This window comes from Mesoplodon bidens, assembly GCF_964165515.1.
Source record: "Mesoplodon bidens genome assembly, chromosome: X".
In the NCBI taxonomy this organism is placed as follows: Eukaryota; Metazoa; Chordata; class Mammalia; order Artiodactyla; family Ziphiidae; genus Mesoplodon; species Mesoplodon bidens.
In genome coordinates, this window is record NC_138163.1 from 126,090,359 (window position 1) to 126,113,349 (window position 22,991).

The 22,991-nt window shown below is 44.6% G+C and overlaps 1 protein-coding gene and 1 long non-coding RNA gene across 5 annotated transcripts in view; one reads left to right on the top strand and one right to left on the bottom strand.

The window, feature by feature from the left end:
- Window positions 1–22,991, top strand: part of LOC308609564 — an 89,470-nt gene that overhangs the window by 60,674 nt on the left and 5,805 nt on the right. The window contains exon 2 of the long non-coding RNA XR_014014310.1: window positions 9,786–9,841. This is a non-coding gene — a long non-coding RNA (uncharacterized lncRNA). The remainder of the gene's footprint in view (window positions 1–9,785; window positions 9,842–22,991) is intronic.
- The window catches only part of NHS (NHS actin remodeling regulator), a 339,886-nt gene that overhangs the window by 57,939 nt on the left and 258,956 nt on the right, over window positions 1–22,991 (bottom strand). The window lies entirely within an intron of this gene.

A 22,991-nucleotide genomic window follows, 5' to 3' on the forward strand; every position in this document is an offset into this window, starting at 1 on the left:
CCACAGACCAGATGCTCAGGGTCTTATATTTTGATAGCCCCTCAGAAACGAGGTTGAGTGGCCGTGGGCCCTCCATCTTTGTGTGGGGAACAGCTTTTGCTTTCAGTTTTGTCCTTTGGTTACAGAGCATTACCTAGTACTGTGTGTCCACCAGAGGCAGGCAGACAGGCACTAATGGAGCTCTTCTAGGGAAAACTATCCCACTTTCCTTCTTTAAAAAATCGATTCCTTTTCCTAAATAGCAGTTCAACAAAAGTTGAATCCACTCATTCATAAGCTCGCTGTGCCACTGCCATTGCAAGGTTGTCCCACATCTTCAGGTTCACCCTGCCCCTTTTTCTTCTCTATTTAACAATTTCACCCTGGCTGAGCCATGCGAGATAGTAGGTTTAGTTCTCTTACTTAATGTTTGGTCTCATAAAATTAATACAAAGAGAAGCAAGAAGGTTTCTCCTCAGCTTATTTGGGTATATCCAGGGAACTGTCCGGTAGGCAGAATTCTTGGGGTAGCCCCCAAGATTCCTGCCTTCTCGTGTACATAACCTGTATAGTCTCCTCCCCTTGAGTGTAGGTAGAATCTGTGAATTATGGGATTTTAAGATCCCTCTTCAATTGACTTTGAGTTGATCAAAAGGGAGATAATTAGTGTGGTGTATCTGGTCTAATCAGGTGAGCCCTTAAAAAAAAAAAGACAAGCAGAAGCAGCGATACCCTCCTGTTGGCCTTAAAAAAGCAAACTGCCACATTGTAGAGAAGGCCAGGTGGCAAGTAATGGGGCCTCTAGGAGCTGAGGGCCTCAGTCCTAGAAACCTCAAGGAACTGAATTCTGCCAACAACCCAGAGGCCCCTGAGCCTCAGATGAGAACTCAGCCCCAACCAAAACTTTGATGGCAAGCCAAGGGGACCCTGAGCAAAAGACCCAGTTAACCCGTGCCCAGATTCCTGAGCCACAGAAATGTCAAGATCATAAATGGGCACTGTTTTAAGCTGCTAAGTTTGTGGCAATTTGTTGTATGATATTAGAAAAGGAATACACCCTCCCACTATTTTATCTGCTTCCCTAGAGCCAGTTGCTTGCCTTGCCTGGTATTTGTCCTCTCCTTCCTTTGTTACTCCTCCCAGGGAAGGGGCGGATAATGGCACAGGTTACAGTGGGAAATAGGGCTGTATGTCTTGTTTTTATCCCCTACACAGGAAAAAGGTTATGTGCATGTATCAGTTTTCCTGTCCAAGGCTGTAGGCTCTTGCAGGGAGCTCCAGCCATATGCTAAGCACTACACCAGGTGCGTTATATTCGTGGTATCTTCACACCACCCAGAGATTAAAGTAGTGCTCCCATTTTACCAATAAAGAAACAGAAGCCCAGAGAAAGTGAGTAAATTTGCAAAGTCACACACCTGGCATGTAGAAGATCTGGGATTAGAAACCATCTCTGGCTTCCAAGCTGCTGTTTTTTCCCAAACCAAATATTGAGATAAATTTGCCTAAACTAAGGCTGATTGGGGGAGGGGGATGTGAAGCGGCTGTCTGCCACGTGAAAAGTATCTAGTGCTTCTCAAAAAAAGAAAGAAAGAAAGGATTCATAACTGCTACTCTGTCATCCATAGCATTAGGTGTAACCAAGAACTGAGTGAATCTTTCACAAAGTGTCCAGGAGATATGTGATATTCCAGAAATACAAACAGCACTACAAACAGATACCATAAAACCAAACTGATGAAAGAAAATGCCATTGTAGGAAACGTCCACAGGGCAGTGAAAAGTCTTTCTAGACTGAACTCAGCTGATCCCCCTGTCAAACTCTGAAGGTAATGGGATTGTCTAGACCTTGACTCGTAGTGATGTATTGACAGCATGGATATGGTCACTGGGTTCATCTGAAATGAGCTGACTTGGAAACTGAGGAAGATTGGTGTCTGCCCCTCTCTTGGAAAGGCCAGGGTCATTTCTTTTTTTTTTTTTTAAGTATGTATGTATGTATGTATTTATTTAGGCTGTGCCGGGTCTTAGTTGCGGCAGGCGGGATCTTTTAGTTGCGGCGTGCATGCGGGATCTAGTTCCCCGACCAGGGATCGAACCCAGGCCCCCTGCATTGGGAGCGCAGATTCTTAGCCACTGGACCACCAGGGAAGTCCCCAGGTTCACTTCTAAGGACAGGTAGAGGCTCGGCTTTAGGAATTGTTGGGAGGGGATAAAAAATCAGGGGCGAATACAGTCTTGCGCCAGTGCCTCTCCAGCCCCCAGTCTAGGGTGGTACTTGTTCAGTACTGCCTTTCCTGGCCTCATGAGCTTATCACTCCCTTAAAGCTTTACTGCCCTTAAGAGGAGTGCAAAAGGCTTATTCTTGGCCTCTCTTCCTGGAAGGCCCCTCTACCCCGAGTCCCCATACCTGCCGCTGGCTCTCTCCGCAAGCTACTCCTTCTTCCTTCTCCCAGGCTCTCAAGAATTTAAAAGGGGAAGGTGACAGCTGAAATCAAAGTCTGAACGTTACGTGTTGTGAAAATGCCAGAAACGTGTGCAAAGTGACTCTGACATGGAATTTCTACCCCTTCAGGGGAGGGGAAGGGATTTTTTTAAAATGTTCTTAGAGTGTCTGCAGGACTAACTACCCACATGTACCTTGCTAACCTTCCTTCCACCCATCACACCCACCCCCATCACACCGCTTTCTTGCTGGGAACACAAACCATCCATCCCAATGCCCTCTGACAGAAAGCAGCAAGGAACATGTTTAGCGCATCACTATATTAATGAGCATCTGAAATTGCATCACAGATACGTCGGCGGTTTGCTCTCTGGGTCCCTGCTAGGCTGCAGCTGATCCTCAGCAGTCACCAGCCTGGTAAGCAAAATGGAAATCTACTCAGGGTCTCTGGTGCTACTGCCTGACTTCCCAGATCCGTTCGGGAGCAAGGGAGGGGATTTCTCCACTCGAGACTATTCATTCTCTCCCTCCCTTCCCGACTCCCTTCCTTCCCCTCGCCAACTCTGCTTGGCAGTGTGGAGGAGGGAGCAGGGTAGGGAGCACCAAGGCTCCTGCTACCTGTTGAACAACCCAGCGCCAGAGCCAGGTGCCCACAGTCTGCCCCTGCTGGGCTTCCTTTTCCGCAGAACCACAATAATTCAGACTTGTTCCCCACTGTGGACAAAGCATCCAACATGGACCCCTCAGCATCAGAAAAATCTAGGCTTTCTGACAAGTTCTAGCACCCACAGAATAGGAGAATGTGGCTGTGTATTTATTTACGCACGAAAAGGAGCCAGAACGATTTTTCCCATATAAATATTTCTCTAACTTCTAAAACGAAATGATGCTTCACACTAGGAGTATGTTTAATTATTGCTGCTGCTGTTTCAATGTTCGACATCCTGTGGAAAGACCACCAGAAGCCTGGGTTCTACTCGCAGTTCTGTGCCCTTGGGCAAGTCACTGAACGTTCCCAGGATTCAAGTTCCCCATCTTTACAAATCAGGGTTTGGCCTTTCTGCTGTCTGACGGAGTCCTGTCTGCTCTGTTTATGCCTCTGCTTTCTACCAGTCACCAAAATTACATGAGGTTGCATCATCCCCCCAAGAAAGACTCTGTATTCAAGCTATGGCAGGATGCACTGGGGGAAAGAGCCTGGGCTCTGGGATGGAACGATGGGGATTCAGCACAGCAGCAGGGGATCCAGAACAAGTGACTGAAATCTTTGGGCCTCTGTAAGTGGGGATCCTAGAGCCTTCACGGAATGGTTCGTAGGATCCAGGGAAATGATAAAGTCCTTGACATGTCCCTGCTTACTAAATATTAGTTCCCCTTCCTGCAGTGGGAACAGAAGAAGATGAAGAAGCCAGGATTGGGGTCCAAGTTCAAAAGACGAAAGTCTGGAGCTCTCCAACTTCCTGTTTTCTTTATTTTCTTGTCTTCATGGTGAGTCAAGTGTAAACAAAAATGAGGCTACTAGAGATCACTCTTGGTGGGGGGTGTGGGGGGTATCTTACAATCTGGAAACTGAAAAGAAAGCTGCCTACAACCAGGGAGCCTGTGACCTCTCTGACAGGTTCGATGTCCCCGGTCTCTGATACTGGTTGACTTGGGCAGCATTCAGTGTAATGACTTAGAGATCCTAATTCTCTGAGTCACTGTCAGAGCTGCAGCACTATATGTTCTCCTTGGAAACGGTTTATAATTTTCTTGTTTATCTTTGGGTCATTCTGCTGCCATGTTCTACACCATGCACTTCCTCCAGAATGTAAGCACGGAGCCATCTGTCACAGCTCAGCTATTGTTTTCAGAAAATTCCTTTAGGCATCTAGCAGAGTCATTGGATTCTACTACTGAAGAGACCTCGGAAATTATGGCGTTCTGTGTTTTTTCAAACCACAGGGCGTGACCCTTTAGTGGATTGTGAAATCCGTTTAGCAGATCAAGACTAGAATTTTTTAAACAATGAAATGGAAGAGAGTAGAATAGAAAACACCACAGTGCACCTCGTGTAGTATTGTTTCGTGACGCTCTTGGTTCTGTCACATATGTGTGCATTTGTATGCGTGTATGCCGGGGTGTGATGTAAACATGTATTTCTTGCTCTGGGCAGCAGTCAACACACTGAAAGCTACTGTGTGGGCCACCCCTCTCAGGTACTGAGGAGGAAATCAAGGTTCAAAGATATGACCCAAGATCACAGAGTTGATTTTTGGCAGAGGTAAAAACAAAGCTTCGGTCTCCTGACCCCGGGTCCATGCACTTCCCTTGGCACAGTTCAGCCTGGCCGCTGCGCCCTTCATCTCTCTCAGTGCTTATTTGCTATCTATCACATCTATCAGCTTGTCCTTCCGAAAACAAAACCCGAAACTCACAACACACGCTTTTCACCTGTCATCTAAGAAACTAGCCATTTTAATTTGGGGATGCCAGAAACACTTCGGCCCAGGGAGCAAAGAACAAGTTTCCCGGGGATGCTGATGCTCCCAGTCAGCAGACCACACACTGAGTAGCACTAGTTTATAGATACTGAGGCAGCAAGGTAGGTATTAGATTGAACAATATTAAATTAGTGATATTCAACTGTTTTGCTCTACAAAAACCATCTCAATAGCGCGGGTCTAATAATTAGATCAACCCCAAGGTTAGCTTTACCAGAGGGGCCACGATGTTCTCAGATAGTGGTAAAGCGCCTGCTTTCCAGCAAACCTGGGCTGAAAATGACCAGTCAATCACCAAGTCATGACACCTTTGTGCCAGTTTTCAAGACTTGCATGCCTGAGCTTAAATCAGAGTGGGAGCCTGGCTCCACCCTTGCCTCATCAGCCCCACACCCCTTAAAGAGACACTGGCAGTTTTACATGTTTGCAAACAAGTTAACATATAGAAAAGATAATACTGATCAGAAATAAGGAATTTGATCTTTCAGGAGAGCCAGATGGATAGCTAAGGAATACTTCAAAGATTCAGAAAAGGGTGAATTGTCACAAAGCTATTTTCATTATTTGCAGAGAACCAGGTGAGGCTGGTTACGGGGAAGACATGAGTATCAGCTTTTGGTATTCTTGCTTCCTTGAAAGCAGGAAGATGGAGAGGAAGGAAGGCACTCTACCCACAAAGATGAATATAGTGTTCTAAAGTCCCTTCATTCCTGCTCAAACTACAGATGTGCTGTTATGAACACAGGTACCTTTGACATTCCAGGGAAGAAAGTGGAGCTGGACTGGGAGAGGCAGATCAGAAAAAGCATGTGAAAATCACCTTTCTATTCAGGCGACACTGCATACAGCCACTGGGTGTAAGAGGAAAGGGTTCTTTCTGTTTCATTTCACATTTAGGAATGTGACCCTTAGAGAACAAGCATTTGCATTTCAGATTTGGGATGTCTTGATTGCTCACCTGGCTAATTTTTTAAAGTTCTCCAATGCCAAAGTAGCTTAAAATGGATTTGTTGTCAAAATTCCCCAAGAGTGGCAGTGAAAAACCCCTGGTCAGACAACTCTGGATCCTGGTTGGAACATTAGCTGGGAGGGCCATGGCCTGGAGGCCTGGCTGAGGGGAGGCTGCCTTCTGTAGAGGCATGGACTAGGTGCCCTGGCTATGCCCAGGGTCCTGCCTCCTGTGTGGCATTGAGCAGGTCACTGGACCTCCTACAGTCTCTTTCCTCCTCTGGAGTTTTAGGCATGATATGGTAGCCCAGGTTCCTCTTGCATATTTGCTGCCCCAGACCTGGAATCAGCCCTTTCCCCAAGAAGTCCTGGCTCTTCTCGGAGGGAACAGCCTTTAGAGACCACATTCTGCATGCCAGGGGTATTCATTGTAGCTGGGTTGTCACTGACTCTAAGCTTCTTCAATAGACAAGACTAGAAAATATGTAAATTTTAGAAGGTGAAGATAAATCATGAGTTGAAACCGCTATTTCCAATTCAAATCTAAGATTACGGGTTTCAATTTAACTTTCTTGATTTTATAATTGATCTCTTTTCTCTTATGCTGAAAATCTTGATTCTTAACGACAGTGGCATAATTTCTTACTTGAGTAGTCTCAAAATGACTACAATACGACAACTGAATTCAGTTGTAGATACCTTCTTGTTTTGCTTTTTGTCTTTAGGGTATTTTCTACTAGAGATGGACAGTAAGAAATATTTTGTTAAAAAGTCACATGAAATGATTGAAGGTGTTGAATACAATAATTGTTAAGGTTCTGTACATTCCTTTGGGTGCATGAAATGAGAGAAACAAGAGAGGCTCCTGACTGCCCCATTCAGGTGGATGTAGTTCGTAAATTACTAAAGTCCGTCTAAAGCTTCTGCATTTTTAATTTACAGCTTATTTGAGAAAAACATACAAGCCTTCTTGCCCTTCACGCTCATCTGCCCCATGTGTTGCCATATTTAGAAAACTAGGAGTTCCTTCCCTTCCCTCCTTGTCTCTGGGATGTTCTGCCACTGGCCCTCGGAGGAGCTGGACTGGCTTTGTTGAGTAACCACACAGAGAAGCCCACGTGGTGATGAGGAGAGCCTTTAATCTCCAGAAGACTTGAAAACTCAAGCCTGGAGGTCTTGACATTTAGCCCAGAGATCAAACAAACACATATGTTGGTACCTGCAGGGAAAAGGGAAATGAACTAGCCATTTTTGAATCCAGAGCCTCTGATGGAAACTCCATAAGCAATGGCAGAATCTACTGAAGGCCGTGGGCCCATCAGAAGCTGAGTAGCCTGTCTAGGGAATCTCCCTAAGGATGTGGGTGAGTGGACCACACACAGGGATCAGACTACTTCACCTATGAATGTCTGTAAATGAGCCCAAATACCAAGACACTAGGCTGTACCATATGAAATGGATATTTTTGTAGGTCAAAATAGTTAGAAATATTGTTGATTTCATATGGTTCAACTGTACAGCTCTTAAATAAGCAAATGAGAATCCAAGAACTCAACAATCTTTCAAAAGAGATAAATGACACCCTACTTCGCCCTCCCAGGTTTAAGGCATTTGTCATGTTTCTCTTCTCAGGTTGATTTGCTAAGGGGGCAGGTAGAGTGAGAGGAAAAGAGAGAAAGAAGTTATAGCAGGCAACTGGTTCTAGAGGGTCACATTAGAGGACAAGGGTCTTGGGCCCCAGTGCTGGCTGGCACAGTTCAGAGGCTCACCAGTAGATCTTGACCCCAGTCCCGCCGAGCATACCGGAGTCCCTGTCTAATCACACTTGGGTCTGGGAAATGGAATGTGTAACCTCTTATTAAGTTCAAGGTACATACTGTGCAGATGTACTTTAAAGAGAAGGAGATGCCGTCAGTGCCCTCAGGAATTTCTAACCTGGTAGCCACATTAGACAGATTAGATGATGAGCCCAGTGGGATCAAGTGTGCCCCCTGAGAAAGGTACAGAGTGCCATACAGGTCTAAGAGAAACGCTCTCTGGTTCGGGAAGGGGTACAGGGAAGAGGTAGTTTTGAAGTGGAGGCAGAGTTGATGGATAGAATTAGCAGGGAGGTTGGAAAACGCTGGAAGGGAACCGTATGAAATTTCCACTTTGAGGTAAGAAACGTCTGAATATTGGCAATTTCCTATGAGGCAACCCAATATGAAGGTTGCAAAGACTGTCAGTGCAGGTCCCAGGAGGAGTCTACTGCCGCTGGACCAGGGATCGTGTGAAGCAAAGGGGGCAGGTTAGGGGCTGCCAAGAAGGAAGACAACACTACTTAGTGAGCATGATGTGGATGGACCAGACACTGAGTTAGGCTCTGGATAATATAATTTGGTTCCCACAGTAAACCCAGGAAACACATTTGATTCTCTCTAATTTGCTGAATAGGCATAGAGAGGTTAAGAAATTGCCCAAGGCCCCAAAGATTATAAATGGTAGAGCCAGGACTCAAAGTGAGTACATCTGAGTCCAAAGCCCCATACCACTTTCTACCTTGCTACCCCGCTTTCTAACCCACACCACTGCCCCACACAGGAGCAGATATCTGTATGGGAAGGCCACGGTCATCCTGGAAAGGAAGACTGAAGTCATTCAGTGGAGAGCCCTGCTGGCCGGGTTGAGGAACCTGCTATATGACGGGGAGTGTCTTAGGTGCCCCAAAGCAGAGCTCAAGACAAGCTGTTTGTTTAAGGATAGAGATGGGCTTCCTTGTTTATCTTTTGCATCTTCCACGAAAGCAACGGTCTAGAATATGGACCTGTACGTTATAGGAGCTCAAGTATTTTGGTTGAATGGATGTGATTCAACTCCATAAATGGTTCAAGCTATACATCTTTGTGGCCCTTACTCTCTCCTTTAATCTACCTTCTTTCTTTTCCTGACTTCTTTCCTCCCAGATAAATTCTACTCAGTGCCCAGCTCAAGTTGTACCTTCTCCATGAATCCATTCAAGATTCATGGACCCCAGGGCCCAATAGGTTCATTCATTTATTGAGCAATGAGTGACTAAGGACTTCCCACGTGCCAGGCACTGTGCCAGGCACTGCCAGTGATGGACATGACAGACACAGTCCTTGCCCTCATGGAGGTCACATCCAGGAAGGAGGAAGGCTAGGAAGTAAAAATTGACTGATAAGGAAGGGTGTAATCTGGTAGTAATAAGCACTCTGATGAAATAAAGCAGCGGGGTGAGAGAGAGCAAGGCTACTGGGAGGCATGGCCTGGAGTAAATGACAGTAGATGACCAGGAAGGCCTGAGATTCTCCACTAGGCATCAGAGATACCAGAGTAAGGGGGAGAGAGAGGGTATCTGTCCATATGGCGCTGACCTCTAGAGGAATGACCTCTTTCTCTAGCTGAGTGTGGCAGTCTGGCCTAGCTAGTTACCAAAGTCATTTCCTCTTTTTCGGCACACAGCTGGACTACATTTCCCAGCCTCCCTTACAGTTGGGTGTAGCCATGTGTTGAGGTCTAGCAGTAGCATGTGAGCAGAAGTGATCTGCACCACTTCCAGCACAGCTCATAAAAATCTCCCACATGTTTTCCTTCATGTTCTTGAGACCTTAGAAGCCATATACTGAAGATGGTAGTTTCACAAGATGAAAAAGAGCCTGGATCCTTGAACTCCGGCTAGGAGAGCAGCTACCCACCAGTGAAGAAAAACCCATTTTGGACATTATGCAAGTGAAGAATAAACCTGAATTTTATTAAGCCAGTGAAATATTGGGGTTATTTGTTTTGACAGCTCACATTACACTAATTCACTGAAGTCACTGTGTCATTGCCATGGCTATTCGTTTGACCCATTCTCAGCCTAGGACATGGTCTTACCGTATTACTTACTGTTTACCTTTGTACTCTTAGTTCACTTTTTCTTTCTGTAGGTCACACCCCCTCAACTCAGTTGGCAACAGTGCAGTCAGAGGCCTGCCCTTCTAAGGTGAGTACTTTGATATCTTATCTGCTCATTAAAGTGGGATTCCACTTTCACTGCTGTATCATGTCAACGGATGCTTTTATGGCCCTTTGAGTCATTTGTACTTTTAGGTAGGGGAATGATCGACGTTTTCTCTTTTAGTGGGCTTAGAAGCCATGTTTTCTAGACTACCACAAATACAATCCTTCCCCAAATTATGATCATTTCCAAATTGGTGGGGCCTGGGTCAATATGACAGTACTGCTTATACAGTTGTAGCTGCTGATCTCCCTGTCAGACTGTTCACTTTTTCAGGACAAAGAGTATTTCTTGTCTATATCTCAGCACGAGGCACAGTCAGGCACATAGTAGGTGCTTGCTGAAGGAACGAACAGGGTTATTTAATGTTGTTAAACTTAACACTGATGTGCTATGGAAATAATCTGCACAAGTTTTTGTTCTTCAAGAAGCATCTTTAAAGCCACCCCGTCAATTTACAGTCAGCATTAACAAAAGCTTTTCCTTGAAAACCAAATGCATAAAAGTCAGGCTGAATTCCGAGTCGCTCCGGGGGCGTCCACAGAAATGAGGATTGTGCGGGAGGGCACACTAAGTAGGACTCTGCTTTCCTGCTGCTTTGCTAAGTGTTGGCTTTTCCCCACCTTTGTTCTTTCTTCCCAAACTCTACCTCCAAATTATCTCTGGAAATCTACAGGCAGAGTCATTCTTTATCCTGACACACGCCTCCCTAAGTCACCTACCCAGTGAAAGCTGCAAGCACCCACTTAGCCAAAATACTGGGCTCGATTTCTCTCCAAGGCCAATACCCAGGCAATGCACGCGCAGCTGGAGCAAGTCACCCAGCCCCACACAGGCTCTCACCTTCACACTGCCCTCCTGCGCCATATAGCAACTTTCTTTGAGTGTCACAAAGCAGAGCTTCACTGGTCAGAGACACCAAGGCCAGACTGATATGGCAAAAGAGCAAGATCAGGAAAAGAACAGGCTATACTATAACCTTGAAGAGTAAAGAAATTCTTTTATTGTACAGCCTAAGACCCATGCAGCAGTACGAATTGAGGTTAAAACACAGATGCCACTAACCTGCAAACCAAATGGCATGAGTCAATGACACCAGCTCCGAGACCTGTTTTGAGCCCAAGCAATGGTCCAAGTCGCACATAGGTCACCTTGCTTGATCTAACAACAGATCAACCTCAGAAAGAGGCATTTTTGACAGAATTTCACCCACTGAAAAAACAGCTGGCTAGTCCGTTTCTTTTCCCAGTAATAAATGAGAAGCATTTATTATTTCATTACACTTAGCCAACCCATAGACCACCTCCTAAACTGGCTGTTTCCCGAAAGTTGCCAGTGAATTCAATCAAAGGTATAGCTTCAGTCCTGTGTAGACATGGGACAGACCCCTTTTAGTGGACTATCATGGGGCCCCCTTCTGTCATTTCTGCAGGGAATTAGATATTAGGGCAAGGATGTTTACATGAAGAGGTGAAGATAGTGGAGAGAAGGCAAGTAGTACTTAAAACGTGGCGATCTCATTTTAGTTAAGAATGACGTTCAGCCAATGTTCTCTTTTTTGAAAACAAACTTTCTTTAAAGGCTGTCAAAGCAATAGCTTCGGTGAGCACAACATTTATTTACCTTTTATCCACGCGTAAAGGTTTGTTCTTTCCAGAACAATAGCCACCTGGGGCAAAGTGACATGCAGAGGTGTCCAGATTCCCATCTCTCTCACCACTGTGTCAGCTTACCAGTGTGCCCTCCCAGGTCTTCTTCAGATATTGGCTACTGGCTAAAGCCCATTCCAGAAATACCAGTGTCCTGTGTGGTAGGGTTTTCTGCAAACCCACAGAAAGCAGGATCTACTGGGACTTTCCAGGCAAACTGCCTTTTCAGGGGTAGCAGACCCAGAAGTTCCCTCCTCCTGGGGTGCATTCAAGCCAGTGGCCCGGAGCAGACCGTTCAGGGTCTGAACTGTAGGACTGTCAGGACCTTTCTAGTAACAAGTATGGACTTGAGCTTTTGTATTTATTTGGATAGACCCCAAAAGGCTCATCTCAACAATTAAGAAAATCCTAGTTGAATATTTACTTGTTAGCTAGGACTCCCAGACCGTCAGGCCCTCCCTTCGCTTCCTGCTTCCCTGGACTGCACGTCTCCATCACTCTCTTACTCCACTTCCTTTTCTCTGTCCCCTTCACACTCCTTTCCCTTTTGTCCTGGGCGAGGGCCTGGGTCTCTAACAGACCAAGACTAGCCTGCCCTTTTTGGATATGTTACATGTTTCAGCCTGTAAAGAAAGTCCTGGTGGTGGTGTTTTTTTTTTTTTTTTCCCATTTGGTGTACAGGGCCAAAGTAATAGCTATTATGGCCATGACAAGAATGAAATCATTGAGTACTGAGAAAAATCAAACCAAGAAAGGAATGACTTGTCATTCTCTGATCTTCACTCTTTATCCATTAACACACACACACACACACACACACACACACACACAACAACGATGCTCACGCAACAGGTATTAGGCACCTGCATGGCCCGCCACTGAGTAATGTTCACTTTTGTTCCTACAACTTATTTCAGGCCTGCTTCTCCCACTTTTATGTGCGGAGGATAATCGTGATATCGACAACAACTTGCCATCTTTCTCTGACTATTCATTCAACAGGTAATTACTGTGCATCCACTGAGTGCTATCCCTGCCTGAGGCACTGAGGTATGAAGTCTCTGTCCTCCTGGAGCTTGCTGTCTAGTAGGAGACAGAGGGGACAAATAAACACATAGATACGATATCAGGTGGTATATGTTCTGTGAGGAAGCAAAGAAGTGGGGTAAAGGACTAAAGAGTGGTGTAGCAGATGAGCTCGGTGCCTTGCCACATCCCTGCGGCATTCACCTGGGCACGAGGAGGCTGCTTCCCGTGAGCCCCTGAGGCCCTCTGCCTGTGGGGGCAGTTATTTTTCTGGCCATGGGAGAATGCTTGGCCCCCAAGCAGGGTAAGCAAGAAGTATTAGAGAACATCTTTCTCACTTTCCTCATCTCATAGTTACGATTTCTCCTTTAATCCTTTCTTTCACTATTTCCTCCAATTGGTTCACTTCTCATTTCTCTGGTGGCTCTTTTTCTGAGAGTTCTGCCATTTAAATAAAATGCGTCTACCACTGATTGGGGCAGGAAAGCTGGACTGGCCACAGCCCTGCTTAGGGAGGCAGCCTGCAGGGGAAAAGCAGCAGGCTCCCTGCAGTGGCGCCCCCCTCCCCCAAATTTTTTTAAAAGGTGGGAGACAGATCATTTTCTCCTGCTCCATCGCCATCATCATTGTCAAGGACACCTTCTCCTGAGAACCCACTATGTGCTGAACTTCGGGCCATTTGTTTGACCTTCATCATCTCTGACCCTCACACCAACTCTGAAAACCAAACAGTAACTGCAGCCCAGCCCAGGGAAGCAACCTTCCCTCCTACGGCAGACGAGGCGCTCCCCTCATACCTCTGGCTACACAGGACACACCGCAGCAGCGATGCCCGTGGCCACAGTGCCCTCACCATGCATTCTGGGCCCTGCCAAGGCAGTTACTTTGATCCTGAATAGGAGACTCCAGATCACAGGGGATGTGGAGTTCTTTTTAGGCAGCTGGCATGAGCTTAGCACAGATGCCTCCCGGAGCAGGACTGCTTTGCTGCCTCCCGGGAGGTTCATCATCAAAACTTCCTGCCCTGACCCACATTGTGACTCTCTCCATTTGTGCTTCTGGCTGGAGCTACCAGGTAACCGACATCGGAGTCTATTAGTGCTTCATTTGGCTCAGAGTTCCTTCTGGAGGAGCTGGCATCTAAAAATTGGTTAGCAATAAGCGAGCCCTGAGGTGATAACTATTAAGGCCTGAAAGGTAGGCAGAACTGGTCTGTGGTCTGTGTGGGTGGTCCCCAGGAAGTCCCTTAGCGTCTCTAGGATTTAGGTTTCTCTCAGGCTGGAAGCGATCACGGATAGTTTTTAGGGCTCCGTTTTACCCCTTTCTTGTCCTTAGTGCTTACCAAATGTCTATGTGTACGTCTACATTTTCAGCTTCCTATGTAGTCAGACTGAGGCCAAATGACAGAGTGTCAGCTACTAGCCAGTGGGACATAGGCAGAATTAATGGACTCCACTTCAAGGCTTGGTCCTTATAAAACCTCCCAGGAGCCTTGCTTCTCTCTTCTCCTCCACTGCTTGGGAACTACACGTTCTAGGCTTACATCAGACTTTGTGTGAGGAAGAAATAGAACTATTATTGTATTAAAGCACTGAGCTTTGTTGGTTTATCTGTTAGCATAGCAGAGTGTAGCCTATCCTGACTAATACATTTTCTTTTATTCTGCCTGTTCATTCATTCACTCACTCGTACTTTCAGACGTCATTCATTCACTTGATATTAATTAAGTGCCTACTACATGGCTAGACACTAGTACTTTAGCATGAATATACCTTGGGTTCTTCCCCTGGAGAAGAGGTGGATATCTAGGTGAGGAGATGGAGATGGATATGGGAGCAGAGACAATAATAATACAGTGTGATAAGTGTGTACAGGGTGCATAACATTGTGTTATGTGCAGAGAAATAAATATTCAGAGGCCTTTACCTTTAGAAAACTTCAACTATACTCTTTCTAGTTTCATTCTTTATCCTTTTTTCTAGACAGTGCTCACCCCTGCATACTGTGCCAGTTCTAAAAAAACAAACAAACAAACTGCATTTACCACCACTCTCTCCTTCCTACAGCCCATCATTCCAAATCCATCTTCCTGAATTACCATTTCTATAGGTCATGCCCCCGTCTGAAAATCATTCAGGGGTCTTTCCTTCATTGCCCACATAAGGTCCAAACTCCTTAATTTGGCATTGATCCAGTTCTGAGCTATCTTTCTAACATCATTTTCCTCTTCTCCTTCAACCAGATTGGCATAATCCATGTCCAACAACCCACACCATTGGTGATCCCACTCCCATGTCTTTTCTCACACCGCTGTTTCCTCAGAACTCCCCTCCTTGTCTGCCTAAGTCCCTTCCTCTCTTCAGAGTCCCACCTCAAATGATATCTTTGGTCTTTCTGTCTACCCCAGTCTATAGTATTAACATATTCAGCAACTTAGATGAAATGGACAATTCCTTGGAAGAAAAACTAGCAAGGGACAGAGAAAAGAGAAATAGTCCTGTATGTCCTAAAGAAATTGAATTCTTAATCAAAACCTTTCCCACAGAGGAAATTCCAGGCCCAGATGGCTTCACCAGTGAATTCCATAAAACATTTTAGGAAGAAATAATCCAATTTACAAAAATTCTTTCAGAAAATAGAGGAGAACATTTCCCAATACATTGTATGAAGCTTGTATAACCTTGATACCAAAACCTGATGAAAGACACTTCTAAAAAAATCTATAGGTAACATCATATTTAATGGTTAAACATCGGCTGCTTTCTCTAAGATTGGGAAGAAATCAAAACACCTACTTTCACCAGTATAATAAGACACAAAGATACGAAAGGAAGTAGCAAATACTGTCATTTTCAGCAAAATGATTGTGTAGGTTTAAAACCCTATGAAATCTACAAACACTGCTAGAACTAAAGAGTAAAATTAGAAAAGTCACTGGATATACGGTCAATATATAAAAAAATCAATTGTATTTCTCTCTATATATATACTAGTAATGAAAACTTGGAGAATTAAATAAAAAGGAATACCATTTACAATATTATCAAATATACAAGTCTAACAGAAGATTGCGTGTCCTCTACCCTAAAAACTGCAAAACATTCCTAAGAGAAATTACAGAAGGCCTATGTGATCAAAAGCTATACTATATTCAGGGATTAGAAGACACAACATTGTTAAAGATGTCTGTTCTCCCCAGATTCATCTATCGATTCAAATCAACGGCCAGTCAAAATCCCAGCATTTTTTAAAGAAATTGACAGGCTGATTCTGAGATGTATGTGAAAATGCATAGGTTCTAGAATAGCTAAAATAATCTTGAAAGAGACGAACAAATTGGGAGGATTTATGCTACCCGATTTCAAGACTTAGTATAAATCTACAGAGGTCAAGACAGGGTGGTTTTGGCAAGAGAGCAGACATATGGATCAATGGGGCAGAACAAAGGGTCCGGAAATAGACCCACACACATACAGCTGATTGATTTTTTGAAAAAGGCGTTAAATCAATTCAGTGGGGGAAAAGAAAGGTTTTTGTTTGTTTGTTTGTTTTACAAATGGTTCTGGAACAACTGAATATACGTATGGGAAAAAATTAATTTTGACCCCTACTTCACTCCATACCCAAGAAGTAATTACATAAAGATCACAGACCTAAACACAAAAGCTAGAACTATAAAATCTCTGGAACAAAATACATGACAAAATCTTCATGAACTTAAGGGAAGCAGATTTCTCTGACAAGGTTCAAAGGGACTAGCCACACAAGAGAATACTGATGAACTGGACTTTGTCAAAATTTTAAAAATGTCTGCTCAGCAAAAGAATGCCATTTAGAAATAAACTGGCAAGGCACAGGCTGGGAATAAATATTTGCAATCCATATATTTGACAAAGAACCTTCATTCAGAGTATATAAAGAGCTACTACAAATCAATAATAAAAAAACAAAGAACCCAATTAAAAATGAGGAGAAGGCATAATGACATTTCAGAAGAGAAGGTAGATATATATGAATGTCTAGTAAGCTCATGAAAAGACATTCAACATTATTTGTCAGCAGAGAAATTCAAATTAAAACCACAATGAGATACCATTTCACATCCACTGTAATGACTACTGACGTACCAAGTGTTAGCGGGGATACAGAGCAACTAGAGCTCTGATACATTGCTGGTGGGAGTGTAAAATGGTACAACCATTTTGGAAGAATCTCTGGCAGTTTCTTATAAAACTAAACATACACTTAACCTATGACCAAGCATTTTCCCTCCTAGATATTTACCCAAGAGAAATGAAAATGTAAATCTACAAAAAGACTTGTACAAAAGTATTCTTAGCAGCTTTATTCATAATGGCCCCAAACTGGATACAGCTCAACTAAATAGGTAAACTGTGATGTATTCTTACAATGGATTACTGCTCAGCAGTAAAAAGGAATGAACTACTGATACATAAAACAATATGAGTAAATTTCAAAAAGTATTATGCTGAATGAAAGGGGCCAGATATTTTTTTTAAAATCATACTGTATGATTCAATTTACATGTAGTGCTTGAACGGGCAAATCTAATCTATGTGACAGAAATCATAATAATGGTTGACAAAGGGGGTGGAAGATTGGAAAGGGGTACTACAATTTGGGGGGGTGATGGAAATGTACTATATATTATTTGGGGAGGTGGTTGCACAAACGTATATGTCAGAGCTCATTGAACTCAACACTTAAAATGTGTATACAACTTAATTGTGTGTTAAACTATATATCAATTTTAAAATTACCCCCCTGCCACCCCAAAAAAAACATGTTGGGTGCTACTGTAATGTACTGTTACTATTTTCACATGCAGTTATCCATTTAAAATTTTCTTAGATCCCTCGGCAGGACCTGCATGATACTTGGGACTCCATATTTGTCGAATCAATGAATGAGTAATAATCAGGCAGTGTAAAAGAGAAATAAAAGGTAAAGGAAAACTAGAATACGACACCATACATAATTCCACTGTTTCCATTTTTCCGGGAGTCAACACCATTGCAAACGCAGGTCCCTATCTCCCAACACATAACAATAACCCAATGTCTAAGACATCTTGCTTTTATTTACAATAAAAGAGGCAAGGAAATAAGAGAAAGCTTTTGTCTCCTACCTCCTCTTGAGGTAACACCACATAATTATTACTCTGTTTCTTAACTCTAGTGCGACAGACCAAAAGACATCTGATGAATCACCTTTTCATTCATAAAACCCTGCTTATATCTTTCATCGCTTTTATCCTCCTAGAATAATAGCAGAGAAACAGCACTTGACAGGCCTACATTATCAGACTCTATTGGAAAGGTCTAGATAAGAGTGCTGAACCACCTATTAGTATTCTGCATGCAAACCCTTCTCCATAACCCAGAGTCATCCGTATCCTGGCAACCCTCAGAATTTCATTCTCATTGAATTGCTAGATCTTTATCAAAATATAATTATAGCCTTAATTTGAAAGATAAATTTTGATTGCCAGTGCCATGCCGAAAGGAAGGAATAATCAGGTGGGAGAGCGCTTAGGCACAATTGTTAGCCATATAATCAATGTCACGAATCACCCATCCCCTAAAAAATGTAAGTTTGGGGGAAGTTGTGAGGGGTAGAACAAGGAGGGGAAGAAACCACTGAGGCACCAGACTTACATTACATTATGTTTGCTCATTTTCTCATATTGTTGCTTAAGTACTTGTCATCTCTTCCCAACTGGAAGAGTTTGGGGAAAGCCCATGCTGTGTGTCCTGCTGCTGTGTGTGCTCACAGTGGCCCAGTCCGTAGCAGGAAGTAATGTGGTCTACAAGCCTCCTATCTTGGGTCAGGTTTCCTGGAAGTGGACGTTGAGATAGACAGTGGTGTGTGGGAAGCGTAGTAGCAAATGCTCTTCAGGTCAAGACCTATGGAGGGAATTAAGCAGGACTGGGCAGAGAGAGAAGTTGGGCTGTGATACAGTCACAACAGAGGATCAGCCAGCCCCATTGGGGGAGCTCTGGAGCTGGGATAGCTCTGCAGAATTGTCCTGAATTGCAGCGTGACCAGTCATTGGATGTGCGCTGACCTGGGAAGGGCTGTGACCTTGGGCAAGGTGGCTCTCTTCAAGGACAATTCCCAAAGAGGGACTTGGCTGTGAGGCGTCAGCCACCAGTGCCCAGCTCTGACGAATGAGTGCTTGGGGGACAAGTGCTTGAGTCCTGATGAGGAAGGGGGATATAGGTGGTGCATCAAAGTAGCCACTGCACCTCCATTGGCTATAGTGACTCAAGGGCCTGGGGAAGATGATCCGAAATGGAACCCTGACAGATTGAACCCACTAGCCCATTTCTACAGGAGAGCAGCTCTCCATCCTGTTGTGCATGCTAAGTCACCTCAGGATGTGTGACTTGCTGGGAAAGAGGAGGTGGAGATCAGAAATAGTCTTGTCCCCTGATCCAATTGGCATGCTCCTGACTTGAGGGTGGGTACTGATACTGTTTTTAAAAATCAATACCTCTGAGACACAGTCTGCGAGGGGCAAGAGAACAGAAGTCACACACTCCAGTTCCCTTTGCTTTTGGGCAGTCACATCTGCAGCCTCACTGCTTTCATGGTCATAAGTGGTTCATTAGTTTGGGGATGGAGAAAGAACCGGGCATATATAACTGTCTTTGTCCATTGGAGTAAAAGTAATAGATGTATTTAACCTACATTTTAACGTACAGTCAACTTCTCCTGAGACCTTTGGGAATGCTCAAATCTGTAAATACAGAAGCTTCAGAGTTCACCACTGTGGTAGGCAGTCTGTTTCCACCCCTCCTGGTATTCACGCCCTTGGTTAATTCCCTGCCCTGGAGTCTGGGCTGGTCCTGTGACTTGTGTCATCCTGTTGGTAAAACAAGTCACAGGCTCAGCCTTGAGAAGGCCTGGAAGCTTCTGCCTTTGCGCTCTGGGGGACCCTAAGCCACTAGGTAAGAAGTCCAGCTACCCTTCTGGCAAGGCCACTTGGACAGGCCCTGAGACTACTACACAGAAAGAGACAGAAGCACAGCCAACCCAGCATCCCAGCGGAGCCTAGCCCCCAGGTGACATAGCAACTGACTGGCCACCGGCAAGACTGTCAGAAGAACTGCCCAGTGAGCGCGTCCGACACTGCAGAATCTTCGACCAGCCGAAGCCATTAAGTTTTGGGGCCGATTCTTACACAACAACAGATAGACAAAACAACCCCAACTAGCAATTACCTCGAGTCAAATGGCTATGCTGGCCTCGCCCCACCCCTATCAAGTCAACTGCCTTTTAAGGTTGAACTGAAGAGTCCTTCCTCATTTGATGGCCGCTTTTCACAAGGAAACAAACATTTTTATTACTTCATAATAGTTACCGCCTACCCAGTGATGAATAGACCAAAAAATTTTTAAGGAAAAAAAAAAATCCTCACTAGGCTGTCAGAGCCGGAGGTCAGGGATTGGGCTCTCTGACTAGCTATGTACCGTAATCCTGTGTATCATTTTCATATGCTGGGGGCTCAAATTCATGCCTCAGTAAGTTTACAAATGGCTCCCTGTCATGGACCTCCAAGGTCATTCACTAAGAGAAGAAACTCAGAATATTAAATCCTGAGATTCAGGGTCTGTGTTGATTGGACACGCTAGAGAGGGCTGGACACGGAGCCCACCAGGTCAGAGATGGAGTGTAGCAAGATGATCCAGGGCTGGATTCTGGAGCCAGATCACCTGGGATCAAATCCCAGATCTGTCACCTGTTAGCCGTAAAACCCTGGGCAAGTTACTTAACTTCTCTGCGCCTCAGCATCCTTATCTATAAAGTTGGGATAATAATAGTCCCTCACTCGCAGGGTTGTTGTGAGGATTAAGTGAGTTAATAATATATGTACAGGGCATAGACCAGTGCCTGGCTCTTCTGAGCCTAACTCTGAGTGGTTCTACAGTAAAAAAAAAAAAAAAAAAAAAAAAAAAAACCAAAGAAACCAAAAACCAAAAACAAAAAAACAAACTCACATGGACCTTAAGTCATACAAATAGCTGTTTTTAGTGACTATACAAGATGAAGGCTATCCAGGGACTGTATATCAGCTTTCTGAAACTATATCCTATATAACTTTTCATAAGAGGGCAGAGTGAACAGAGCATGGCAGAAGGAGCACTGAGCCAAGAGATGGAGACCTACATTCTAATTGCAGCCCTGCCATAAACTAGCTGTGTCACACTGGGCAACTGATCTATAACATGGGGGATAACACAATGACCTTGCCTAAAGAGGCTAGACCAGATGGTCCCTCTAGGAACCTTCTATGTCTCAATACCTTTCCAAATCCTGAGACAGGAAAGGGCAAGTGGAATTACCACCGTTTTAAAGATGGAGATATATATTTGGCCATGTGACTTGCCCAGAGCCAAATCCAATCCCAAAGTAGAGCAAAACGGGGGCATCTTCCATGCCAGAGAGGTTATTGCTGCGGCACAGACTACATTTCCCAGCTTCCCTTGCAGTTTGATGTGGCCATGTGATTGAGTTCTGGCCAGTGGAATGTGGGTGGTGATGAGGTGTGCTACTTCCAGCCCTCCTTACTGTGCTCTCTCTTTCCCCTTCTGCTGGCTAGATACAAAGGAACCCAGGAGGGACTCCAAGGCCCTAGGGGATAGCAGAGCTGCAAGAGGGCATGAGACCAGGTTCCTTGTCATCACAAGCCAAAAGATGATTAGACTTTATATGATTAAAAAAAGAAAAACTGCATTGTGTTAACATCCTGAGATCTGGGACTGACTTGTTACAGTATTCCCTAATCCATACACTCAGTGTGAGTCTCTAGTTAATTGCTGATTCAGGTTCTGAGCTTCAAGAGGAAGCAGCCTTTTTCTGTTTAAGTGCAAGAGATCACTGACATCTTATTTGTACAGGCAGAGCCAAGACAATGAAGTCTTTAGGAAATCTGAATCCCAACTCATGGCCCTCCCATGGGCTCTTCTCAGGGTGCCAAAGAGTTAGCTACTGTTGCACTGGGCCTTTTGGCTACACTGAATCATCAGTAATCTTGCATCTTCTGTAGGGAACACAAAGATGAGGGACATTTTAAAGATAAACCAGCAAATATTCTCAAGCCTCTAGTAGAAGAATAATTAGGAATGATTAGAGGATTTATCAGAGGTGCTTTGTTTCCCAGTCTCTTCCTTCTCCCAAATCAAACTCTATCTTAATATTGTCCCGATGATTATATTTCTGACCTATCTAAAGGAAATGAAGGTAAAATTTTAAAATCAAAATTCACTTTGAAAAGGAGGAGAGAATCACCCAGTAGTTTCCATCTTGAATAGGGAACTGATGGTGGTAATTTACACCTTCCCTCCTAAATTCCCATACTCTTTAGTTTATTTCTTTCACGGTTAAAAAGTTAGGCATTTACATTTTTTCAGCCATTACCAATGCATTTTTGCAACAACAAAAAAATTCCCATCATTCAACCAGATCAAGAACAGGTGGGGCCTTTTTTCTTCAAGCTGGACTTTGCCATCTTTGCTGCCAAAGAAAAGGCGAACATGGGGGAAATTAAGGCTTTTGAAAATAAATAACGGGAGAGCCCTGGCAGGCTCAAGGGATCCAGAACCCACAGGAGGAGATCTGAGCTTCCCACCATCCACTAGGATCACTGAAGTCCTCAGTCCCTTCCTGTCTCCCTTCCATGTGGTACCTTCCCCATCAGCTGGGGGCGGTCCCCTTCAGACAGACTGGGTACCTCTCAATTACCAAGAAGAGAGTCCTCACTCAACTGTCCAGGGATTTCCATCTGGAAAAGAAAGAGGGGCACCCCAGCTACTATCTGCACCCAGGAAGCTGGCATGATTTAAGCACCACCTGGACCCTTTGGTCCCTCTGTATTCTGGGCCAAACTCCTTTGGGGGGAGTGGCCTGCTGGCCCCTAGGCACAGAGGAGGAAGCCCCACAAATGGCTAGGCAGAACTCAGAGGGAATGTAAAGCTGCAGATACCCATGGCTGGGGGCTGGGGAGGGGTCTCTATCTGGACTCCCATCCCCCAATCTTGCAGCCCAGTTGCTTAGGACCTCACATACGGATGGATGGGCTGCTGCTCTCACACAGACCAGCTTCCTAGCATCCCCACCCTGTCCTGAGACTGATGGCTGAACTGCTCTGAAGGATGTGTGGACCTGGTCACAGACTGTCTGGGGACCCAGTGTGGCTCACCCTCACGCAGCTGGGAAGGGAGACCCCATCCTTGTAATAGTGGGGTCAAGCTAAGCCGCATCTCCAGCCGCAGGGTATTTTTAGACGCTGTTACCTTTGTCTTGCTCACAAGCAGCTGTGAAAAATAAACTGGTGACCAGGAGGCACGACACTATAAAATAAAAACCTCATAAAGCAAGAGCTCCCAAACTCAACAGCAGAGCACACTATGGCTAAAACACTGCGCACCATCCTG